The following is a 24,978-nucleotide window of genomic DNA, read 5'->3' as shown; positions in this document are numbered from 1 at the left end:
TAAAAAATAGTTTTTAAAGGGGCACAATGTAGTTTTGGAGAAGAAATTCAAACTCAGGTTTCTAAATTTTATATTAAATTAATATTAATGAGGCAATAATATAAACTCCGAAATATTTATTTTTCCAATAACTGAATAAACAAGCTGTTCTCAGAGGAAAAAAAGCCAGAAAGGTGGCAGGGTCCGCCGAATATAAACAAAGTTAAACGATATTAAATTGTGTTATCGTTTAGGGTTTATTCAGTCATGAGAATGAAAAAAGTTTGTTTAAGAAAAAAAAATCTCTATCCATTAAAATTTCTACCCAAAAACTGCCTGCACCTTTAAAGACTTTATTTCTAAATAACAGAGATGTGTTCATGGCTAAAAGAAACAGCTCTTCTTCTTCTTCTTCTTCTTCTTCCACATCTGTCCTCTTCCTGCTTCATCTCACCAGGGGTCAGGCAGCTTAATGTGAACGTCAGTGAATTAATAGGATGTGTTCGCTCACCACGTGGAAAAACACCTCCATCCCGCTGACCCTCTTCATGTTGTGCGCACATGATGTTACTTCCATACATAAACACATAGCGGGAGCGGCCATGTGAACACAGGGCTGTAATTAATACCATGTACAATTTCCCCCCTATACCCTCCCACCTTCCCCTCACCCTCCCAGACATCCCCACAGCCTCACATTAACTTGTGGAGAGGAGCCGAACAAAAAAAAAAAAAACGCCCCTCTGCTCGTCTCCCCTCCCCGTCTCCTCTTCCTTCTCGGAGGGGAAGAGTGCAGATGTGAGGAGGGTCAAATAAATAGCCGTGATTCAGCCGCTATTCCACTTTGACATCCACTTAGCCTCAGGTTCCCTCTGCCAGCAGCCACCTGTTGCTCTTCTTTAAACACTGCCTGGTGAGGAGGAAGTCCTCTCATGTGGAACTGAGCCCCCCCACCGCCCACCGTCCGCCCCCGCCCTGATACGCTCCCAGGAACTGTAATGGCTTAAATAAAAAATGGTACGGGGGCATCGGCGACGTCATTCGGGACCGACATGCTTCAGAATTATGCAGACAGAAAATGGAGAGGAAAAGTGGAGAAAGAAGGAAGGGAGGGGGGGACGGACGAGAGAGATACAGAGAGATTCAGCCATGTGGCCAGATGCTAAGGCCATCAGGTCTGACGAGAGGGGATCTACTGTACAGAGCTGGATATAAAGTAGCATGATGCGGACATCTGGTGTGTCCGATGTGAAAGGAAAAAAAAGCAAACGCACTCAATTTACTTTACTTTTAAAAGGTGCACTGTGTAGAAATTTTAATCTTCATTGACTGAATAAACAAGCTGACCAACTGTGGCGGACCCTGCCACCTTTCTAGCTTCACACAGTGTACCTTGGGGACCTTATTTTCATCTGAGAACAGCTTGATTATTCAGTTATGGGAAAAAAAAATATTTCTGAGTTTGTATTATTCTTCTCCATTCTTTAAAATCATTACCAAACTCACATTTTCATTGATTTTTTAAGATATTCTTGAATGAGCAGCTTGTTGTTTAGTATTTTGCATTAAGACACACTGTAGGTGTATCAGCTGTTGGACATACACTGGCTGAGATAACACTTTGGTCGATGGGCCTCTCAAGCCACTCCAGCTCCCTCGCAGCTAAATGCAATACACTGAACCTGAGGTTATTTTTCATGTCAAGGTCAGTATAGATGTGCACTGACTTTGGGGAAGTTTGCAACGCCGGTAACTTCGAATTACTTAAAATGCTCTTTTGATCAAACCCTAATTAAACACAGGCAATTACCAAAGTGAAATTAGCAACATTTAAATGCATCCATTTGCTTGATTAAAGTTAGATGATGAGAGTGAGATAAGTGAAGACCAATACTGGAGGAGATGAAAGCAATAGGTCTAGATATTGGGTGTCAGGTGAAGCGCACACAGACTCAGTGGGACTGTGACAAAAAAAGAAAAAAAGAACAAGAAGAAGAAGAAGAACCCACAGGTAAATAAATGAAGAGCGATGAGCGTGTCACATCCTCCCGGTCGAGCTCGACTGGGTATCGTGTAAAGCTCAAAGCGTCGCCTCGAAGTGTCGTATGCTCCCGCCACAGATGCGCGGGGGCCTCTGGTTACAACGCAGAGAGAAATCCTGCCTGCTCCGACTGGGCTCTATTACTGAGGCCGGAACAAAGATTGAAGGCTAGCTGCCTACGTGAAGTAAATGTAGAAGCGTCCAGATTTATGGAGCTCAAATGTGTCAGAGAGGAGTCCTCTTATGTATGATGCAGGGCTGACAGGGCTAATTATGATCCCTTAGCGCCGCCGCTGTCGCTACTTCTTTGTGAACCTGTTTGAGCCGGGTATTTTTACCAAGTGTCCTCATGTTAACCTGGTAGCTGGACAGATCAAGCACCCAGCAGGGAGAAAGCAGTCGGAGCGCAGCCTATTGTGTTACTCCGCAGAGCCTGGCCCGGCCGGGGCTGCTGTGGGTGTATGTGTGGGCTGCTGCCGCTACCACTAGCTGGGGAACAGTAAAGCATCTGTCGCCCCTTGTAAATCCCCAAAGGAAAAGAGAAGCAGGTCCAGAGTTTCGCCGACTGTACTCACAGCAGATGTCATAAAAAAAAAAAAAAAAAGTCCCAGGACGTTCATCCAATCAGAAGCATTTAGCAAAGCAATTCTGTCTAACCAATAATTAGCTCAAATTGACCTGTTTCTTCCTTTCTCTACTTGCCTCCTTCCCTCTCTCCTTTCAGGCCCTGATATGAATAATGAGGAGAGGGGTTAACGGCGGGTCACGCAGAGCTCCCTATCTGCCATGTTATTTATTCAGTGGAATGAGAAATTGATCACATTATTGTGTTAAGAGGGACCTGATTCGTTATAATCAGGCCGGTATTGGCAGGCCGGGCCCGCGGGCCTCACTATTGCATTAGGAATGCTCAGGCAGCCATAGGTCACCCCCGCTCGGGCCATTTTACAACTTCACGTCACCTCCCTGACCTTTTGATGACCACTGACAAAAGACAAAAGAAAAAGCAATATATGACAGCACGATATTAGCAGCAGGTTGAACACCATGCGTCTTCACAACATGTCACGATGAGCAGGGGACCGTCGTGTGTCCCACAACTGTTCACGACATCGAGAAACAAACAGTGTGTGTGTGTGTGTGTGTTCCAGCGCTACACAGAGCACCAGCAGGCCGTGACCTATAAGCTATATTTCTGTCAAAAAAGATTGACATTTATTGGGAAAGGCGGTGCCAAGATTAGCAGAAACTCAATCATTTGGCTATTTAGAAAATTTACAGTTCCGAGTAGTGGCTGGTTTGAAATGTTGTTTTTTTTTTTTTCTTGCGCTCCCCCAACGCAGCATTTTTCCAAATGAATGAAAAACTGTGTAAACGACCAGGTGCACTAACCTCCTCCACCCCCCCGGTTACATCATGCCAGCTCATTAATCAAATGAGGCTGCTGCTCTGTTTGCACTCGGCCAGACCGTATTGGTTAGTGCTTGTTGATTTAACCATAACACCTCGGCACATGAAAATGGCTTCGGATCCGAGTTTAATCTTCAACTTAAGACTGCATCATTTTTCATTGTATCAGCAGCCACGGTGTTTATCAGCTACTGTGCACGTTTTTTGTTTAATTATTATTTATACAGAGTATATCAGAGGAGCGGTAACGTAGAACTCAGCACAATTATTGCATCTGGGATGCTCTCCACACTCTGCTACACTTTGCTGTTGAAATAAGTTATCAAACTTCCCGATCAACCTTTGCAATAATTTACAGAATTAACAGGTTTAACTGCAAAACTTGCTCTGAGAACTTAATGTCAATTATTTCAGTCGCACATTTTGACCTTGATTGATAAATGATCCCTTTAAAGGAGCATTATGCAGTTTTGGAGAAGAAATTCAAACTCAGAATTTTAATATTTACAATATTAATGAGGTGATAATACAAACTCAGAAATATTTATTTTTTCCATAACTGAATAAACAAGCTGTTCCCAGAGGAAAATAAGGTCCCAGAACACTGTTTGAAGCAAGAAAGGTGGCAGGGTCCGCCAAAGTTTGCAAGTAAACAGTATGAAATTGTGTCATCCTTTAAGGTCAGTTTGTTTATTCAGTTTATTCAGTCAAAGAGTTTGTTTATTTAGTTTGTTTAGGCATAACAATGATTAAAATGTCATCCCTAAAACTACATAGTGCTCCTTTAATGGGATAATTGGTGTTTAAAGCTAAATTAAATCTTCTAGTTTTTTACAGCTTGAGTAACATTTTAATAATTAATTTCATCTTAAGCTCAAGTAAATGTTTATCTGTGGCAGAGAAATTAATCCAAGCTTTAGTTGGTTAGAGCTCAAGAGTCATTTACAGGCCTGGTCCTGTTAGCGAGTCGCCATATTATTTTGCAGGGACCACATCACAATGCAAGTTTGCCGGGGTTTAATGTTAATCTACGGCGTCCTTGAGTTCTTGCCAAAGTTCTCAACTAACATGCGGTAATTCTTTCTCACTCGAGCCGCTCTCCGGACAAACTCCCTCACTTTGTTTTAATTAGAATTTAAATGAAGCACCTCCACCGCCGCCGCTCGGGCGAAAATATTTCAGTCCGCTTTTCCACCTCTGGAAAACACTCCTCACTCTCCCCGCTTTCATCCTCCGACTCCCCCCAGATTGCTACGGCTGTTTACAGTGAAAAACATCTGCATTGAAATTATTCCACTTCCTGAGGCTTGAATAAAATCAAGCCTCTACAAAACAACAACAGGAAGAGAGCCATTTTTTTTCTTTTTCTTTTTTAACAAAAGCTGTGTTTAAATATGTGCAAGAATTCAGTGACGCCTGTGAGCACGTAGATTTGGTGTCAGCAGGGACTGGTGCGAAAAAGATTCAGCCTATTTACAAGAAAATATCAACCCTACAACAACGACTTATTATGTTTTCCCCACACAAGAATAGGCATTAGCATTTCCAACATTCAACTTTTAACAAATTAGAAAAACACGCAAGTATTTTTTTATAATTTATGGAATATTTATTCAGGATAACAGCTGCCCTGACTCCACATCCTGACCAAAACTATTAAATAATGATTTTGTCTTTCAGCATTTTAACATTTTCCTTTTTCTACCTTTTTCCCTGCTGCATGTCTTTGAGTCGACTTCCCATGTGCACATGGAAAGAGCACTAACTGGTCAATCATTAGCCAATAGCAGCCTCTGCTTCACCTTAGGCACTGAAACATGTGCTGGTTGCTCCTCGCATTTTGCTCCTCTGTGTGCACACCGAGCCACGGAGGAAAACCGATAACAACCACAAATCCTGTATTTCGCTTTTTGCGCCAAATTCTTTCTCTGACAAATATGAGCCGCTGAGAAGTCAAAATTAATCAACTTCTGTTGAAAGTCATCAATGTACAGGAGAAAAGGAAAGTTAATTTATTGGGATCATATTCGTTCTCCAACTTATTGATGCCAGGGAAGCAAAGTAAATACAAATAATAAATAAAACCACTCAGGAAATTGTACAAATAGCTGTTAAATAATCATAAAAATGTGATAGGTATCCTTCTGTAGTTTTGTTTTTCTGTTCCTTCCCTTATTTCCTTTTTTTCCCACCTAAGGAACCAACTTATCCTCAGGACGTCCAGCTTCAGAGGCGGGACCGCGACGGCGAATATGCTGCAGGTACTGGTGTAAACAATCCCCGTCCCTCTTCACGCTGCTTGGAACTTGTTTAAAAATGTCTCAGCGTCACCCTGAAACGTTTACACAAGCAACTGTGCACGCAGAATTAATCTTACGGGCTTACAATTAAGACATTGAGGAATTTCCCTCGACATGCGATGAGGCTGGCAACCTCATTCTCTCCCCTAACAGTAGCCTTGAGAAAGTGTGTGTACATAAACCTCCTGTGGTTACTCAAATGTTGTAAACTGTATAACTAAAGCTTAGGTCTCATTCATAAGCTGTTTACCTTGTCGATAAATCACGGCGTCCCTCAAGCGACAAGTCATGACAGGGGGCTTAGCTGTAACCAGAGACCTGGATACTTTAAGGCAGAGACAACAAATAGAAATTATCTGTTCAAATAATGACATAAAGTCCGGGGCGTGTGTTTGGGCACAGAGGAGACGGCTGGGAGGTGTTGGGCATGAAAATACAGGTAGAGCTGCCGCAGCACTGGCTCTCGTCCATGATAGGGGTCTGCATCTGTGTGTCCATTCAGAAGAAGTGGGCCTGTGTCCATCTTAAATGAGGAAAACAATACCAAAATATGAGAATTTTAAAAAAGTGTTAAAAGTTACTTAAGTGTCTGCAAAGTCTGCAATTTGTCAATTTCAAAATTGTCTTTTTTTTTAATGTAAACAAGAGATTTACCGCTGGAATTTTGATCTCTTATGTTTTTTTTCTTTTATGTGAACATGTTAACCAACACTGTGAATAACCATTAAAGTGAGAACGCCTAATTTCAACATGGTCGCGAGACATCAAAAGACCGACAACAAACACGTAACGTGAAATCAAACAGCGTATTTTAAAACCAAAGCTATGCCGAAAGCCTAAGAAATAAACAGTGTTGTAAAGCTGAGTAAAAGAAGACTGTTGTTTACATATTACTTCAGTAAAAGTGAAAGTCACTCATACAAGTGGCACTTGAGTAAAGTATAAATAGATATTAAAAAGTACTTAAAGGAGCACTATGCGGTTTTTGGGAAGACATTTTAATCAGAAGAGAAAAATCTTCATTGACCGATTTTTTATGCCACCAAATAAACAAACTCTCTTTGTTTTCATGACGGAATAAACTGAATAAACAAACTGACCTTAAAGGACGACACAACAAACACCATACTGTTTTACTTTGTGTATATGTGGCGGACCCTGCCACCTTTCTAGCTTCAAACAGTGTTCTGGAGACCTTATTTTCCTCTAAAAACAGCTTGTTTATTCACTTATGGAAAAAAATTACAATATTAAATAATATAATATATTTAATAAATATTTCTGAGTTTGTATTATTACCTCATTATTGTTGTAAATATTAAAATTCTAAGTTTGAATTTCTTCTTCAAAACCACATAGTGCCCCTTTAAAGGGACAATTTATGGTAAATTAGGGATTGCAAAGGTTAACAAATGTTCAAATAGAGGTAATAAACCTTTTTTTGGCAATAAGTAAGTACGTAAAAGTAATTTGAACATATATTTACATGTACAGTATATACTGTATACTATGGGCTGACTAATCAACCATTCAACATGTTTCTGACGATCAGAATCAGTGTTTTGTTTTTTGTTTTTAATCCAATTGCCAATAAATTCAATACATTTTAAAGTGAGCTACTTTGGCTCTGATGCAGCATGCGACCTGCAAAGTAACTAGTAACATTTACCTCCAAAAAGTCGTGAAGTGGAAGTACTTCAAATTGTACTTACGTACAGTACTTGAATAATGTACTTAGTTACATTCAATCACTGAAAATAAACATTAATACACTTAAACAGAACAATATATATAACTCAACTCAAGTTTTATCTATAACCTGCCGACAAATGTCAACTTCATATTTACTGTCAGGCTCTTTCACAGCGGGGCATTATGTAGTAACATCTGGCTAAATGTGTGAGCACACACACACATCACACACATTCCCATTGATATTATTGGGTTCCCACAATAGTCGAGTTAAATGGTGAAATAACAAAGAATAGCGTTTGTGTCACTGTGCAACACTTGTGTTTTCCTCCTTGTTAACAGAAGCACCTTCTTGTATCCTGCAGCTTTTATTGCGGCATCACTGCAGTGTTACTCACACACTGACGGCTCTGTTTCTGCTCAGTGAATCTCAGCCTGTTTTTTTTTGAGCAACACAAAACAGCATCATTTGTTGTTACTACTCTCCCTTATTACAACTTAAAGAGCGATTTCAGTCACGGAGTGTGGAGCTCAAACAAAAAAAGGTCTCCCAGACGGACCGAGGTGGGTTTACAAGCTGGTGAAAAGGCCTAACAGGTTCCCTTGTAAGAGGGGGGGACGTTTACCTGCTAAGGGAGAGTACAGATTACACTCTGGCACATTCCTCCAGACGCTGCAGTCTGCTGGACACCACAGTGCCACATTCCTCATAGTTGCAAGTAAGTGTTCACTTGATACGCTCTTCAAAAGGAGAACACGGCAGACCTGCGCCACGCGTCACGCATGGAGGTGATGGATGATCTCGAACATTCAAACCAGGTTTCATATCCTGACAGAGACAGCCACATATTCTGAATCTGATCCAGAGTATGTCTTTTGCCATATTGTCAAGTGACAGTATGCATTATGCACTGCTGGATTAAATGCATATATAACTGTCAGTGACACAAATACACCCGTGTCCAATTATTGACGCACAACAGTATCATATCTCTGTGTATCCTTACGCTGTGGCTCGATTACACCTCTGAGGAGAAGCACCGGCCGCGACAGAAGCCACCGGGGTCGTGACACTGAATTTCTACAGCTACAGAGGGCGTCGAGGGGTCAATTCGTTTCTCTGAGCGTTTCCTCCTTCACCTTTCGCCAACCCCACCTTGGATCGATGACGCTTGACCCAACTCTGGCTGAAAGTCAGTCAAGTACGCAGCGTGGAAGCTGCAAGCAAGGAACCAATTTGGAAAAGAGGAAGCCACTGAAGCTACCAGGAAATGTAGATGATGGGTCGGACATGTGCTGCGGCTGATTTAAAACTTTTCTTTTATATCCATACATTGTCTGATGATGCCTTCTCCATGTGTACTTGTGTGTGACTGTCTGTGTCGTCTCTGTTCATAATTCCTCTACTGTACTCAGGTCTCAAGTTACTAGCATTATTATGTATTATGAGCATACTTCTAATGCATAATAATGCACCTATAGCACTGTATAACCATATAACCAACGCTTATTCATTGTATGTTGGCACCTTTTCTTTTTAAAGCAAACAGTGACGACTTATAGTTACTTATAACCAGCTTGTAATCTATTACATCTGCCTGTAACACAGTGATTTCATTACTTTACTTAAATCACCCAACAGCTGCTTATAATCACATTATAATAAATATAATGTCTTATAAATGATTATAATGTCATACAGCTATGACACTTTTAATTCACTATGATGGATCACTATGAAGTCATTATAAAATGATGGATAATCACTGCTTATAACTACGATTATACAGCTTTATAGGTGCGTTACAAGGCATTATAAGTATGTTCATCATGTAATACATTATAGACATAGGCATCATAGAGAGTGTGACCAAACTGCTGAATAAATAATACATAAGTAACTAAATAATACATGATAAAGGTAAAGTAAGGTATTGTTTCTCCTCAAATCAATAATTAATAGGAAATGTCAACAATGATGATGACGCCATCGCTCGTTGATCAGCAGCTTGACAGGATTTACTTACGCTGACGATTATTGGATTAACAGCTGCAGCAACAATAATACAAGTTAAAGACAGATTTAACAATGCATGTTGAGTGACAGCGTCTCACAGTTATGATAATAATAATAATCACAATAACAGCAGAATTGGCACAATAATAAGAGTTCAAGTGACTGTTATTAGATATTGATTGATTTATTAATTAAACTGGTCCACCAGGGCAGCACAGCCAAAACAGGGTAAAGGTACGATGACCTCTGCAGTGTCATATTTATTTATTTATTTTATTTGAATTGAGAGTTTATGCACTATTGCAAACTTTCAGCACTTGTTTGTAGTTTTGGCTTTCAGACACACAGCTTTCAGTGGTCGGGATCACAAAACCACAATTCACACGTATGAAATACACAATACATCCGACACCTATAGCACAATTAGCCTATTGATTAACATGCTTCACATATGATGCAGAAAGAGCTGTTATTTGAAAACCCATTGACTTGCAGGCTCTTTCCTCCAATAGTGATGTTTTATTCCTGTAATGAATATCTCGTTCTGGAAAGCTGCCCTCCAGACGTCAGAAATTAACAACAGAAAAACCACCATGCAGCAGGCCTGCCGCTGTGTGTATTTTACACCGGCAGTAATACTGTTTTCACCTGGTAAGGTCACTGCGTAGCCCCCACACCGAGTCTGGCAGGGCCGAGGCAGCGCCTGAGTAAAAAGATACCCAGTCCCATTTACGACGGGCCAGCCCAGTAAAGCTGGAGTCAGTCTGCAAGTGAAGGGTGGAATAAAGGAGTTTCTCAGGTTTAGGAGGCCCAGCTGAAAGCACTGAGACTCCGTCCCACCGAGAGCTGCGCCTCTGTTAATTATCCTCACACTGCTCAATTAATCCATAAAATATGTGATAACACATTTTCATCTGCTGTGAAAGTGTACCCTTTAACTCTGATCATAATGCTTGTTTTAAAGCTGGAAGATCACACTTTAGTTAAAGTGTTAAAGAATATTTCAGATGTTTTTTTTATTTATTTATTTTAAATAATGACTTTATTCCTGCTCAAACAATCCGCACAAACAAGTTGGATTCCAGTAAGTGTTTACCTCTAAATACCTGTTATTGCAACATATGGGATTAGAAGGAATTACTTAACAAGCAAAAGTGCTTACGAGCACTCTTTCATTATGTATGATATCACTGAGAAAGTATGTAAGTGGAAACGACTGGTTTTACATTTTTGGTCATGGAACTCTGCGGCGGCACATGGCCCCTTTGTCAGAGCGGGATTATCAGGAGCGAGCGCTCACAAAAGGAAATGCTTGTGGAGCTACAGTAACAGAAGGATAAAATCAGCCGTGTGATGATTGGGGTGACACATTTGTTTGGCTGTAATGAAAATAAGCCCATTGATGGCGCATTCAGTCATAGGCCCCGAGCCCCCCCCACTCCACATCCTGTCTCTTTATCCTTCATACAAGTGGCAGACAGATAGCGGCTCGGGGGATATTGCAGCAGCCAGTAGGGGTGAGAGGGGGCTCAGTGTTTGTGTGCATGTGTGCAGACCTGTCAGCCTGTCACTTTGCATATACTGCTGATGTGTATGACGGAGCTGTCTCCGCTTGCTGCCCACCAGCTAATCAATTTATGTTAATCTGCAGGCTTTAAGTGCTTTAAAACACCGCGGTGACGTGAAAACAAGCTAATACAGCTGTTTTTCTTTCAAACTCTAGTGTACTTTAAAGGGGCACTATGTAGTTTTTGGAGAATAAATTCAAACTCAGAAATATTTTTTTTTTCCATAACTGAGTAAACAAGCTGTTCTCACAGGAAATAGGCTTGAAAGGTGGCAGGGTCCGCCAAATATAACAGTATGAAACAGTATGATGTGTTGTCCTTTAGATCTTTCTCTTCTGATTAGAAATGTCTTTCCCAAAACTACATAGTGCACCTTTAACAGAAGTTTTAAAAAAAACAAAATACATGTTGGGCATTACACATTTTTCTATGTTTTGTCATAAAAAAAAATTTAATCTATCCTCAAGATGCAAGATAAAATGAATTATGGTTTTATCTGAAAACAAGAATAAACAAAACAAAGCGCAGGAGACACACCCGTCTGTAATGCTAGGCTGCCATCTGGCACAGCTCTAACATGTGATACAACATAATGAAGTAAAAGTTGAAGTGAGTCAGCCTCGGAGAGGTTTCGGGGCCTTCTCACCGTCCGTATCACTGAGTCATGGCAGAGGACCACAGTGCTGATAAAACATCAGGCCTGATGGTAAACTCAGAGCCCACTTCAAGTGTTTGATCCTGTGACTCAACCCCTCTGTGTGTGTTTTCAGCCACTGGGCAACTGAACACACACATGGTGAGAACATCCCTGCCGGAAAAAGCTGCCTCCAGTGTGCCACAGGGCGACTGGATGACTTCAGACTACACTGTATCCATCAGAGATCTACCCCGCGCCCCGCCCCGCCCGTCTGCTCCACCAAAGCCCAGGGCTCAGACATGCCACACAGCAGGATTCAGATCCAGTGTTCAACATGCACATGTTCGCGCTGCCAAATGTCTCGGTAGCTGCGTGCAGCTGTTGTATGAGGACTACTGAAGTGGCTCGGATAAGATGATAGAGAGAGCAGCAGGCCTTCGACCGCAGGATTGTGATCTGGTCTGGTGAAGTGTTGTTAAGCAGACACCGTGTGCTCTGTTGCTACTGCTCTCACAGACTGACGAATACAGTCGATTAAGTGTGACATCATTCAAATTATCACATCATATTTATTACAACAACAACACAAACAACCTCTGCTGCTATAGGGATCCCTCAGTCAAAACAATGAAAACAAAAGACAGAGTTTGATGATGTTGTGAGGGATCATGGTGGAGTTGTTGTCTTCATTGTTCAACAACCACCGCTGCCAGTGAAAAACTATCTGACGCGACTCATGGACGAGGTAACGTACTCAAGTTTTATTCAAGTTACATTTAGTCGAGTTTGCCAACTTTCTTTCTCCCTCTCTGACATGTCAACTGGTGTTTCCTGTGTTGACAGGCGACCGAATGAAACATCACCTTGAATAAAAATGACAAATTTCTCTGGCTTTGAACATTGTTGGAAGCATTTAGGATAATGTAAGTACACAACTCAACGAAATACATAACAAAGTCCTGGTTGTTTTTAGACATCTTAATGCAGAAATGTAACATATTATATCCTTAAAGCTCAAAGCTTTAAGTCCCACTTCCTTTCCCTTCACACCCACCCAAAGTTGGTGTAACAGTGATAGTTTATGAAAACAACTTTGATTATCACATTGAATTGGATGTATTTAACAAACAAAACATAACAAATATTATCAAGGATGTACTGTACATTAAATAGGATAAATGTCTCCAGGGGCAGGTGGCAAACAAGCCTGCAAGTTAGTAAACTAATTTAATACTTTAAAGGTGCACTATGTAGTTTTGGTTAAGACATTTTTATCAGAAGAGAAAGATCTTCATCTTTCATGCCTAAACAACATTAGATAAACAAACTATCTTTGCTTTCATGACTGAATAAACTGAATAAACAAACTGACCTTAATGGACAACACAGTTTCATACTGTTTTACTTTGTTTATATGTGGCGGACCCTGCCACCTTTCTAGCTTCAATCAGAGAACAGCTTGTTGATTTAGTTTATGGAAAAAATACATATTTGTTTGTATTATTACCTCATTAATATTGTAAATATTAAAATTCTGACTTTGAATTTCTTCCTCAACGTAGCCCCTTTAACTTAGTTTGAAATATTTAAAATGAAATATATTGTACGTTTTAGCATTAGCACTTTCATGAGAATCATATTTTAACAGATTAAGCAAAATGTTGCTGTATTTGGAAATAAAACCAATGGGTTCACTGTGCACAGTAAACTTGTTGAAGCAGAGGCCTTCACTGCCTGTAGCCACACGAACAGTGAATACCAGAAAAATAACAGCATTGATTGATGACCCGCAGGATATTGGCATTATTCTGGCAGGTAAGCCTCTTGCAGTTGTGTGAATGATGACTGTCCTTCTCTCTGAAACCCACAACAGAAGGTTCCCATGGTTCGAATCCTGTCTTCTACCAACAGTCAGTAAACATGAAATCCATCATTCTCAAGCAGTAACCAAGTTGTTTAGTCGTCCAAACCAAAACCTTAATCAAAGACCCTTCATATGAGTGATTACTGGAACATCCGTTGTTTCATAAATAACCTTTGTTGTTCATGTAGAGGGACCGGTTGGATTTTGATATGAAAAATACAGAGAAATATCAATAAATAGGTCAACATCTGATCGACAGGATTGTGATTCGACGAAAAAAAACCTTGTAACTAAAGAGTTTCTTTAGACGCGTATGAAGTGATCCGTGTTGTGTTCCTGCCAGCAGCAGAAAATAAATGTATTAGCAAAACAAAAGAAGCACTGGATAGTTAGCAGTAGCATGACTCACCATCGTAAGTGAACAGAAAAGGACGAGAGTGCCACATAAAGGAACTAAGCAGATGCAAAAAATAAAGAAAAAACAGTGCAGTGATGACTAAGCAGCGCAATAAAACAATAAAACAAATACTTTCAGATGTTGTAAATGGCTTCCCTGCACTCGAGCATCTCCACGCCAGCAGCCCCCACCTCTCCACCCCTCTGACATGGTGTTGGTGGTATTAGGTGTTACACAGGGGTGCATTTCCCTCTCAGTTGTCTGAGCAGAAACACACCCGCTGCGGCAGGGCTCCCCCTCGGCTCCATGTGTGACAGTAATTTTACACAGCCGGGGCCCTCGGTCCCGGAGGTGGGCCATTAAAGTTCAGGTGAGGTTAATTACAGAGAATTGTTAAGCCTGCTGCTGTGCGCTGGACGGGTGGGAGGGATCTGACGCCTCCAACGCTGATTTCTGCGTGACACGGCTCCGCGGGGCTCCACGGGTGTTCAGCAGCAGATTTACACACAACACCTACAAGCGCCAATCATTCACTGAAACAGCTCGAAATTAAAGCCCACAACACAGCCACATGAAAATACTACAGCTTGTTATTACGCTCGACGTATAAATTACCACACACAACATGCAATTCCCCACATGAAGTGCGCAGAAATTGAGTGTAACTACCTTTAAATAAACAGCCGGATTTAGGAAAATGATTTTTTTTTTTTTTGCAAACACAGAAAAAGAATCTCTAAATTCTACCAAGAGGCTCCATTAACCCCCGAGAGCAGCCGAGAGCAGGAGCTGGAAAACAAGCAGGGAAAAGAGTGAGTCAAAGATGCAGTCTGCTGTGTTTGAGTAAGGATGAGATTATATTGGATTAAAGGGGATTTTTGCAATGCAAATGAATGCACCTCAAATCAATAAGGCCTGTTCTACTCAATATACAAACTAATTAAGAGGTAATACAATCAAACCAGAATAAAATAGATTGTGCAGCTTCCTCAGAAAGAAATCCAATCAAACCTTTTTATGTGAAAAGATAAAATCTAAAGAGATCTTTCTTTGTACGAATAATGACCTCGGCTTTGTGTCCATCTAATAAGGAAAACTTGTCTTAAGAGGTTACGCTCAATGTGCATATTCTAATCAATATGAATTACATAGGGTTTTATCTATGTTATCTGCTCCAGACTGCTAAGCTAATTAATGTTTTATCGAGTGTTTTAACTCAATTATTTCGCAAAGTCAAAGAGGTTCAACACAATTTTCTATGAGCGGCCGGAACGTTTCCAGCGGAGGGGAAGTAGGTTGGATCCCGCAGCCTTTAAAGAACGAGACACGACCGACCACGAGACACGGAGGAAACGTATTCAGCTTAAACATTTGAATCTAAAAAAGTTCCAGTGAAAACATCAATGCAGTGGATGCCTCTCTGACACGGTGTGACATTTTGCGTTGGGTATCATTACTGAAGTTTGGACGAGCCTGCGCCCCCCCTCCTCCTCTTGCGCTTCATTCCAGCTGATTGCTCATTTTCTAATGCTAATGGTGCTAGGCCGGGGCTAGGGTTTCTCCCCTGTCAGCTGGCCACTGGGGCTGTGGGACGGATCTAATGGGCTCTGACAGGAGGGAACTGATCTCATTCAAAGGGGATTTGATATGTGGCATGAATGTGGTGACCCTCAATGGACATATTAATGACCGTTATCATTCACAGACTCTGTGCCATTCATAAAGCCCCCTTTTCTGTTGGATGCACCGGTGCTGCGCCAAACGCCATGACTTATGGATGAGCTGGCCATATATTGTTTTCACTGCCTTTTAGGTAACACGTCAAAGTGACTCAGAGCTCCTGCTCCGGTGGCAGAGGGAGGCGGCTGGTCGAATGGTTTGAGCAGCATAGCGCAGTAAATAATAACACGGTGGGTGTTGTTTACAATTCAATTACGACCACACGCTGGCGGGGGAAAAGACAAAGGCCTACAGTCACAGGAGACATCAGTATGGAGTCACACAGTCAATATTTAGCTTCGTCCCCCCCCCCCCCACACACACTGCTATTTATGACTGAGGTTTCTCTTCATGCATTCAAAGTATTGTTTGTGCTCACTTCTCATTATTACCGCCTCCACCTCAAGGTAAACAAAGGTAAGAAGAGTAGGAAAACAGCGCGAGGGTTAAGGAGAGGGTTTGTTTAAATGACTGCAAATAACTGACACAGGTGGCAGAAAGATGTTTTTGATCATTTAGATCAAATTTAGCCTCAAAATATCTAAAACTACATCCACCAGAATATTCTTTTACAATCCAACAAGGTTAAAAAAACAACTTCAAAATGTGACTGGGCCAAAGCAAGCAAAAAATAGGGTTACAATCAACATGTGGACGCTTTTGAATAAACAAGTCTTAAAAAGGCAGAGCAGAGCACAAAATGGAGCAGCCACAATTAAATGTCTCGGGCAGGATGTTCATCAGAGTGTGGTTTTCCCAAAAATCCCAAACAAATCTAGCCCGTCTATAAATGGGAGAGCCAGCCAGAGAAAGTCATATTCGGGCCGTGCGTTGCATCCGGCGAGGAGTGAAGAGGAGCGATTCTTCATTACGCGAGGGGCAACCGCTACAAACACATGTGGCCGAGCGGCTGCAACTTGAGCTATTCCTCCTGGTACCTGGCTAAGATATCTGTCAGAAAGCCACGCGTTCAAAGGATCATGCATCCTGTATTGATCAACAATCAGAGAAAACATATTCGTCATCCGTCACATGAACGAATCTAAATGTAGTTTTTTGCGGCCAAAGGAAACAAACGAAATTAAAGTGTGCTTTGATTTCAAAATCTGTATCATATAAATGCTTACTTTTGTACAAATGTATCATTAAGCTCTCATTTCAGAGTTGCTATGATTAATTATGAGCATATTACAACTGTTTTCCATTTTCCCTGCATGATCTGTGAGCAGAGCTGAGGTGCAGATACGAGCACAGCAGCAGCAGCAGCAGCAGCTTGGGAAGTGTTTCTTGACAGCTGCACAGGAAGTTACATCCCTCCACACGTCGAGGTGTCGCCAGCAGTATTTTAACATTTCCCAATTTCAATCTCAGATTCCTGCCATGTGTCAATTTCAAAACAAAGTTCCACTCCTGCACCCGTCGCTGCCTCCTAATAACGATCTGTACACCGACACAAACACGCCAGGCGCCGCTCAGTTTCATACTTTTTCGTTGTTCTTAAAATTCGGGGTTTTCAAAGTAAGATGCAATGTTGAAGTTATTCAAAATATAGAATAGAAACAAGGTTTTAAAGCACAAGATATAAAACACAAATGTACCATAAGGGACTAATAAAGTATGCTTGATATAGTTCGATAGTTTCGACTTTATATTTCCGCTTAAGAGGAAAATATTGTTCTTTTGACTCCATTACTTCCAATCTTAAAAATATGATCATCATATGGAATAATGGCACCTTGTTTTAGATTAAACTACACAGCAAAGCAGTCACAAATAATTCTACCTCAAGCAGCTACAATGATAAAATGTAATTTACCTGTACATGTGTCAATAACAGCCAAATTGCCTGATGTATAGTCAGTGTTGTAAAAAGTACCCAAAAGTCACATTTGAGTAAAAGAAGACATCAATGTTAAAATATTACTTTGGTAAAAATGAAAGTCATCCACGCAGTACTCGAGTAAAATTCTTCAAGTATGTGATATTTAACATACTTAAGTATCAAAAATATGAGTAAAAGTAAATGATACATATATTTTTACATGTATGTAGATACAGCATGTTACGGGTCGACACAGGCAGATCATCGAATCAGATATTCAGCATTTTTCTGATCATCAGAACGTGTTTTCTTTGGTTTTGTTTGTATTTCTTAATTTGATTTCAAATAAAATAAATTAATTCATGTAATCTGAAAAGTAATGAGTAACTAAAGTTGAATTAATCAAATAAATGATGTGAATAAAAAGTACAATGTTTGCCTCGAACAAAATGTATAGATATTCTGCTTATAAAGGAAATTTAGCACTTTTCACTTCATGTACTTTTTGCTTAACATCTTTGTTCTTACAAGTAAGATAAATAAAATGCTGAATGCAGGACTTTTACTTGTAACTGAGTGTTTTTACATTGATATTATTTTAACTTTTTTTTTTTTTAACTGACTGCTTCCACCACTAACGTATGTTGAGAAAAAACTACCCATTCAAAGTGCATCTGCTGTACAGGTGTATTGTGTTTCTCACTGAGCCTCCAGTGAACAACAGCGACTGATTAAACATCCTAAAACACGTGTAACAAAAGAGCAAAGCAAGCACCATCAGCATTACCAACGTGCTGCTCTTCACTCCGAAGGCAGCAGGACATTTTTGCCTGGCTTCCTCCACAGCCTGGAAAATCCTCCCCACATTACCACCATTGTGAGAGCTACTTTGCTTTCACAGTCCAAAGATCAAAACAGCAGCCATGTTTCCAAGGAACAAATGTCTTACCAGCTGGGCTGGTGTGAACACAGATATAATGCTGACAGGAAGCCGAGGCAGTCACTTGTAGAGCCAATTATGGGCAGAGCCGTGGGGGCAGGTTTACAAACACCGCTTTTCTTGTGTCGCGCTACTCGGAGGTATATGATTAACTTCCTTACCAACAGTACCCAGGCAGCCCAGAGTCTGCCCTCTTTGTAGGTGGCAGAGCTGGTGAGTCGTGGCACAGCCCAGCCGACACCAGACTACCGAGCGACACAGAAAACAAGTGGGCTGCGACCAAAAAAGTTGCTTTTCATTACTTGACTGTACATCCACATTCTTTGGCTTTTAATGGTTCTTCTTTAGGACGTGTTTAACCGTTCGGTTAAGGTTTTACAGTGTTGCTATCACTGGGAGAATGCAGGTTATAGGCCTCTCCTGAAGCCACAGAGCCTGTGAGCTCTCCATTGGAGTCAGGAGGAATTCAAATTGACCCATCCGAAAGAAAATACCTTTGCTTTCGGAGGACTAATTACAGGCCTTTCCCATGAATAGAGGTTGAAGGAGCAACTTAATTAACCAGTCTCTAGATTACCCTGCATTATTGTGCTGCTGCATTCCCCCGAAGCAGAATCATTTTCTGGAGGATAACAGGACTTTTTTTTTTTCCTTTAACAGTTAAAAATAAAATTGAAAAAAAAGGAAAAAAAAAAAAAAAGTAATTCCCTGGTGTTCAATTTTGTTCGAATCAAAATAAGGAGCGTCCGCAGCGAGCGCCTCCTCCCATGTGGCATTGTGGTAGCGGCAGAGCAGGGTTACCGGCAAACAACAAGTCTGTTAAGCATCCATGGTCTAGCAGCCCTCCTTCACTGTCGAATTTAAAAAGTTCCTTTCACCACATCTGCCCTATTTGTGCTGCCTTTTCTTCACCTGACTTGCTCAAGAGATTCGCTTTTATCTTAAAGGTCATTTCATTCAAGCGGGCAACAAACAGAAGTGAATATAACTGTCCCCAATCTTTTCCCTCGCAGAATTCATGCTTGAGTTGCCTCAAATAAAGACGGCCCCTGGCAGCTCGAAAGAAGGAGCTCACAATCGGCTCCATAGGGGCAGCTCTATAGAAAAGCCTCCCTGTATCATACAGTCCCCCTTTACAACTCTACATTTCCATTTAATGACACCCTACATATTAACCCTGGTCAGCATCCAATTACACAGAATAAGTGAATTATCTGTGCCAGCGTGCAATTTGAAAATGTTTTTCATGTAACGCAGCGACGAGGGAGAGCGGGGGGCCCTTTTTTTTTTTTTTTTTTTTTTGCTTGCTTCAATCCAGCGTTCATTAAACTGTGAGCTTGTGAGTTATTTCGAATCCATTAACTCTAAATACAGGTGATTCCCAGCCCCCTTTGTACACAGGACCACCGAGATTCCCTGTCATGGAGTGTTATAGGGGTGTAGAGTGACACCAACACAACTGATTTGATGAGCTTTTTCCTCCCCAGGCCAGCACTCAACCAAACAAACTGGCCGGGCAACCAACAGCGCTCCATTCATATTTAATTACAGCCGGCTAACATCGCTGGCGGGTTACGTTACACCCGGCAAAAAAAAAATGGCGCGGAGAACTGCTAAAAAAGTGTTTTAAAACATGCTGAGCAGGTTAACTGTGAGAGGTGGAAATGATGCAGGTTTAGGACACACAAAGAAGGATTTTTGATTATTTCACCCGAAATCAGATAAGCAGAGTCAGCGAGGGCAGCACCCATCTCTCGTTTAATGGCATGTAAATAACACCAGGTGGTGAATATTAAGTATCAAACGTGGGACACAGCGGTCTGTGTCACATGACCCACCTCTGTGGGTGTAAAGTCACTGCTGGCCTCCCAGGCGACAAGCTTGTGTGTGTGTGTGTGTGTGTGTGTGTGTGTGTGTGTGTGTGTGTGTGTGGAGGGACGGGGGGGGGGGGGGTTTGAGTTAGCAGAGATGACCAGATGAGAGGAGTCCAGCCAAGCCATGTCAAGTTACTGAGTGCTGCTTGAGAGAGCACAAACCAGCTCCCGTGACTCTCCGCTGAGCTGTAGATACACACCAGACGCCATCTTTGTGCCGAGGAGGAGACACCCACATCTGCTACATGCTACAGGGTCGGGGGAGTGACTAGTAATGACATTACATAATTAAATAAGAAAATAAATGTAATTGTAATCCATTTCAATTACGTCTGAATGTATTCATTGAAGTGAAAAGCTTATGAGTATAATGCAACACTCATATTAGTGCGACACAGTGAATGGTCAGATGGCTTACAGGCTGCATCTACTGGGCAGTAAGCGTTGTTTTCGATTGGTTGTTTGAAATTGCTCAGTCTGCCAATCTGATTTTTTTAATCTATTGTCCAGTTTAAAAGGGCTCTACATTACAGTTTGTATCAATTTACATGTATTAATCACTTTTTTATTCACCATATGCGAGTGGTTTGTAATGTGAAGAGGAAAATTAGACCTTCCCCGTCTCTCTCTGTTGCCTAAACAAGCCTGTGGATGATTTGTTTCAGTTGTTTAATGCTGTGGATTTCTTTGTGAAGGACTCGGGTCGGATTTTCCGCAACAGTCCAAATAATTTGGGACTTTATGCACGTCCTCGATTGCCTCGTCTCGGGGCCAAAACAAAAACTGACGGCCGGCTTCCAGCACAACACAGAAGTTCAACAGAAAAAACATTTGTTGGAAAAAAGTAATTCAGTGTAATAAGTTCCATTACTTTGATGATTGATTACATTTATGTCTGGGAAACTAGTAATCTGTAACCTATTACATTTAAAAAGTATCCGACCCAACGCTGGCTACATGCTTGTGGTGTCTCTGTGTACAGAAAAAAAAAAAATCATGTTTTCAAAGAAAAACATCAAAGCTGTCAAACATCTGCAGTGGCTTTTACATATTCCCATGAATAACTAGTCAGACATTATATTTTCAGTGCAGCTGTAGAGTGAACCCACGGTCCATGTCTGAAACATCAACAGTAAATATCAGGTTTTGGTGTCAGCGCCGCCATTTGCACTGATGTCTTGCAATCACACAGGTGGAGTCCATCATAGAGAGACGCAGATACAAATACTCTGATTTTTGAGGGAGACTGCGTCGTCTTTGTGCGGACATATCTTTGATCACACATCAAATCCGATCATTTTCAGAAAAACTCGCCTCTATAGTTTACATCCTAATGTAGGGGATTACAGAGCGGTCGGGGTGGAGGTGTTTTGCTGCCGTGATGTCGCTGGCAGTGGCTTCTTTTCTTTCCTGTATTACATTTAAATCATCGATACTCGTTGTAACAGACCGGCAGCAGGATACAGGACTTCCTCATATCCACAGCTGACAGCTAACTGATACATCACCAGTCTTATGCTAGTGTTCTTGCTCCCTTCATGTCTGAAGTATAGACTGTCGTTAAGAGTCGATAGCTTCGCCATGGAAATGAGACACGACACACTCTCACACTCCTCCACCGCGTGCGTCATAGTATTTATACAGTAGGACAGGTTCATTTTCAGCTGAGAGCTATGACATGGATTAGAAACTAATGATATGGAACAGACACACGACACATGCCACACACGAACACACCCGCGGTGTGTGTCGTCGTCTCTTGGCGCACTGGCGCCTGTCACTCAGCGGGGTCCTGGAATATGCACCGGGGCCATCGACAGGCGTCTGTGTCAATGCCTGACAAACCTCAAGGCACCAGGCTGTAATTGGAACGACTGGCCTAATCCTCAGATCAAGACAGACTCATTGACAACCTAAGCGGGCGGCAATCCCAGCAGCACCTTATTAGTGGAGCTGGCCTCTTCGCTGGGAGCGCTGATGTCATCACTGCCAGCCAAAAGACGCTGCCTTGGCAAGGTGAGGTATTTTACAAAAAAACACACAATAACAGAGGGTTTTGAGTCAGGGACGTGTTATATAGGCTGTTGTGTTGTAACTTTTCTGTTACAGGAAAAAGTTTGAATTTCTGTATGTATCTTACACATATTCACACCTGGCTACTACAGGTCATGAGCAGGTTGGGCACTCGTTAACCTGGTATTTTCATGTTTCAGTTCATGAGAATCAGCGCTGTAAAAAGAAGCAGAACTTACACTATTTTACAGAGTAACCGCTACCTGCTGCTAACTGTAGCTGCCAACTATAGCTGCCATCAGTTAGCTCAGCTAGCCGAGGAGACTATTACCTCTTGAGGAAGTGGCCACGGGCTAGATGATTAGCATGCTAACTTCAGTAGATATCTCTGCTGCACAATACATAGACATCTTTGTCATATGGTCACTGTGGTTTCTGTTAAAAATATGTCAATTCATTTTTGAATGATTTAAACTAAAATTCTTACATATTGCACCTTTAGAGCAAATCTATGATTAATGTGGTGCAGCATGATGTCGGCAAAGCATGCTCATCATGTAAACTAGGCTTCTGCTAACTATTAAAAGATTAGTTTGTTATTTGGGAAATGCAACTGCTTTCTCACCGAGAGTTAGATGATAAACATGGAGCTACAGCCAGCAGCCTGTTAGCTTAGCCGTGCATAAAGACTGAATCAGGGGGATATGACTCGCCTGGCTCTGGCACAAAGATAACAAAATTTGCCTACCAGCACCTCTAAAGCTCGCTGATTAAATGCTATATCTCCTTCCCCAAAACTATTTCTTTCAACAACTGTAACATGATCGGTATGATTATTCACTGGTAAGGCAAAAGGCACTCTCGGTTCTCTTTGGAGAACTTATGATTATTTCTTGAGGTGTTTTTTTTTGTGGAGAAAAACAATGATTTGGTTTTCAGATGAGATCGGTTCTCCGTGCTGCTGGCGCTTTTAGTCAGTTTACACTGAAATTTCGTTTCCACCATAACTAAATATGCTAGATTTCTGTTTAGGATTAATAATGCTGCCAAATCCTCCTCACCACCGAAGCTAGTGCTCACTTTCCCATCTTGCTTGTTCCTAAAAATTACTTTGGTTTGGTTTCATTTCTTTCATATGAACAGTAACTGTCTCAAATTCAATTGATGATACCGTCCATGTACGCCTCCATAGCAAAGTGAAACATCAGCTGTGAGAGTTTAACCCACCCAGACAAGCCTCCTGCCTGTAGACAGTGCAGTGCATGTAAGGAATCACTCACACTAACCCAGCCCGCATCACTCGGAGCAGACAGCTAGCAGATAGGCTCTCGCGCTCCCTCAGTCTCAGTAGAAATAGCCAACAGTGCTCTCTTGAAATTGCCCCGTGTCCCTCTCCCTCACCTCACGGACTGGTAATGTGCTCTCTGATGGAGGGGAGCATGTAGCAGAGGTCGCCTCCGACACCTTCTTGGCAGAGCCACAGACGTTGGCTCTCGATCCTGTTCTCTAAAGCCAAGATGGCCAAAACCCCCCCCCCCCCAGACACAGTGTTGGTCTGTGGTCCCTTTGTGATTGCCTGAGATCTGCTGTCAATGAGCGTATCAGAAGGGTTTGACATGAACAGAGACACTTAAGATATAACACGCTTTAGACTGAATACCTGGCAGATAAGGCGTCACAAGGACGACCGGTGGAAGGAAAAGTAGGTGGAATGTCCATGTGGAGATAATTTTACCCTCATGCAATTATTATGTTTCAACAATAATATGTAGAAGAGGTCATATGATATTACAATTAGTTACTGCAGCTCGTTTCAAAGGACACAGTGTGTACTTCTTTCAACATCTTAAGTAGTTCTTGGCAAAACTTGAGAGCCATCAACCTCCTGCAGAGCATGACACGAGTGTTTCTGTGTATGTACGTATGCGTATGTGTGTAGAGTGTGTGTGTGTGTGTGTGTGTGTTTGTAGTTCCTGGCTTTTGTAAAGGCACCGGGAAGCTCGAGCCGTCCACCCAGGCATGCCTGTGCAGTGTAACCAAGGCTGACTGGCTGACCTCAGACTGTGTGGGCCCTTTAGCAGAAGATGAAGGAGCTTTTTCATTGACACAGGAACAGGAGGTATCGCCTTCCCTTTGCAGCAGCACTCATTCATGCCAGACACAATGCGTTATTATTGGTTTTGAATTGAAATGTTAATTTTGGGAACTGGGCAACTGGGCCCTGAGAGCTCGCCCTGCTCATTTCTCATTTTTCACTTGGCCGAGGCGGTCGGCTTTCGACGGAGTGGAGGGGGGAGTTAACCCCCGACTCTCCTCGTGTAACAACACCTTGTGTTCAGCTAGGTAAAGACCGAGGGCCTCAAACGCAGCATACCACAGCTTTTCAGCATTTGAACTTGGAGCTGGATGTCGATCAGTGTGCCATCACGCAGGAGCTTAGCGGTAAAAAGGTGAAACCTGCAAGACACCAGTCCGCACCCAGGGAGCAGTCACTATTGATCCTGAGGCCATGGAGGAAAAAGCAGCTCTTTTCTGGGCCGCTGGTGTGAGCGAGGCAGGTCAGCACTCTGCTGTACAGCCTCGCAGAAATGAGTGCATCAGCAGGGCCCGGCAGATCCATATGACGGGAATTAAACAGCATAATCAAATTGTTTGCGCAACCATTTAGCATCTCATTCCCTCGCTGCCCTGGGCCAAACTGACCA

Source organism: Pagrus pagrus (assembly GCF_965226575.1).
Source record: "Pagrus pagrus genome assembly, chromosome: 1".
NCBI classification, from domain to species: domain Eukaryota; kingdom Metazoa; phylum Chordata; class Actinopteri; order Spariformes; family Sparidae; genus Pagrus; species Pagrus pagrus.
This window is presented reverse-complemented; position numbering follows the sequence as displayed.